General features: G+C 31.3%; 1 protein-coding gene across 6 annotated transcripts in view; it reads right to left on the bottom strand.

The window, feature by feature from the left end:
* The window catches only part of FOXP2 (forkhead box P2), a 555,287-nt gene that overhangs the window by 227,257 nt on the left and 325,530 nt on the right, over positions 1-2,500 (bottom strand). The window lies entirely within an intron of this gene.

The raw sequence follows: 2,500 nt of genomic DNA, 5'->3' as shown, positions 1-2,500 counted from the left end.
CAGTCACCTGAAATACCTTCCTACCAGTACATTCACATAAAAAATTTGAAAAGATTATCGTGGTGGAACTGACTTAATGAATACTCAAAATGCAAGCTCAAATCTACCCAGTAAAGCAATCAAATTTTTAGAAACTATTTTGACCTTAGTGACACAAACAATTAATTCTACAAACCTAATATCAAAATAAAATTCTACATCTAATGCAGAGTAATTTGTCAATGTATTCAATCAAAAATATGCTATTTCCATGTATTATGTATTCTACTAGCTAAAACAGATTTTAACAGATTAAAAATAAGCGTATGACTTTTTTGGCTATTAATTTTCTGATAATACCACAAAATTTAAATAAGAAAAAAAACTTTGAACTGGTTACATCCATTGTATCACATTTTCAATATTAAAACTATATGTTCACTTTAACAATATTTACAGGTTGATAAATATCAGCACTAGGATAAAAAGCTGCTTACAGTGTAGCCATATATCTTTAAAGCCGACCTGATGACTTGTGAAAGTACCCAAACCATTTATCATCAAGTACATATAACAATATATTATAGAATACTGTCAATCTGTCTTGATACATGGATGAAGAATAACTGTCTTATTTAAGTCAAACTTCCCAATCCTATATAAGCATCACAGCAATATAATTAATCAAGCCAAAACCAGGACTGTCCAAACTCCAAAAAAATTCCACACAAAAGCCTCAATGGAGACAGATATTTTAACTTGGTTTACTTTAAGTAAATCTACCAGTTTCTGATCAATCAAATGTTGAACAAGATGTTTCAGCTAACCGATCAGTCCTATCTCATTAAGCAATTTAAAGTAATCTCAGTTACTCCTTGTATATAAGCGTCAATCATCATGTTTAACTTCAACCAGTAAATATTCATGCCAAGTTGAAAAACTCATCTCTTAATTCTACTTTGCTCAATTACCTGGTCTGTTGTATTAGCAACACTTTAACTAACTGTCCAGTTGCAGGAAATACACTTATGTTAAAAGCAACAGCAATTCACATTATTATTTACACATAAGAGATAGAACCACAATAAACAATGAGTTTATTTTAAGGCTCACATTAAGGTGACACAGGGAAGCCAGAAAAAACAAACAAACCCTAAATTATGACATTAGTACATTGGATCTCTGCAAGTGCATCTTAAAAAAAAAAACAAAGAAAAATAAATACAGATTTATTGTACTTTTAAATATCTGTCTAGTAACTCACATAAGAAAAGTATTGATCTAGAAAGTTACTACAATGGTAACAATAAACACAGCTTACATTTTTCTTTTAAATAACATTTAAGGGGGAAAATACAAAGAAATGTAGTATAAAGATATGCAAATCACCTAAAGGACATCACATTCCATGTTTACGTTTTACATCAACATATTCTGTAGAAGGATTTATACACCAAACTCAGGTGGTTTTTAAATCCTATGGTGCAGACCCTATCATAAAACGCCTCCTGAGTCCTATTAAGTGTACCCACAGTTTTACTTTGCCTGTCTGCTTATTTAAGATATAATCACAGTTTTGAAGAAAAGATTGTCACTTCTAAGCCTGTCCCCTCAGAACCTGTCTGTTATTAATACTCTACTGGATATTTTCTTCGTCAATTGTTATTCTCTGTGGTCTTTGCAAATGCTATCTGCTGGAATCTGTGACTATATGGACAAATGAGCTACAAACATCTAGGGCTGCTGCTTTGAGTAACATGTAAATGGCATATTATTCTGTTGATATGCTTTGTGGTGTTAAGCACTGCAGTTACATTTGGTTTTTAAATCATTTTTACATATTCAATGACCTATTTCTTAGAAGTTTAATAAATATTTAAACATTAACAATTTCAAATTGTTAAATGAAGGCACCTGCTTTTCATATGAAAATAATATAAAATGTAAAAAAGATATAGTTTTAAGACATCTAAGTACTTAGGGGGCACTGAAAAATACATTTCCTCACACTGTAATACAGTAAGTGTTCAGCTGTTAAAATAAAATACACTTGCAATTGAAAGAATGCACAGATGTAAGAGTCTTAACTTCTCAGATTTCAACCATAACTATTTTATTTAATTTTTCCACACTTTCTGTCATTATTGCAAATATTAAATAGTCAAAGTACCTAGTGAAACTGTTTAATTTTAGCATTAAGAACAACTAACTTTTAAAAGTCACTATGCCCTGGTGTTATCTCAGAGGCCCAAATTTGAGTAATTTATATATACTACTATAAATGTTTTTTCTTCCAAACCTGCTTTTTTAGATTGTTTCACATTAAGTGATGCTGCTTTCTCTTCAGAAAGCAAATCCAGGTGTTGCTAATAAAAAAAAATCAATATTTACAAATTAAGGTGAAATCCTGAAAGATGCTGAGAGTGGGGGCCTAATTTACAGATATGAGTGAGTGTCGAAGGCATCCAGCAGCTTAAAAGAGGTGCTCAGCACCTCGGAAGATCAGTTCCCAGATGCTTAC

The sequence above is a fragment of the Lepidochelys kempii genome, chromosome 1 (assembly GCF_965140265.1).
Source record: "Lepidochelys kempii isolate rLepKem1 chromosome 1, rLepKem1.hap2, whole genome shotgun sequence".
Taxonomy (NCBI): domain Eukaryota; kingdom Metazoa; phylum Chordata; order Testudines; family Cheloniidae; genus Lepidochelys; species Lepidochelys kempii.
This window is presented reverse-complemented; position numbering and strand designations above follow the sequence as displayed.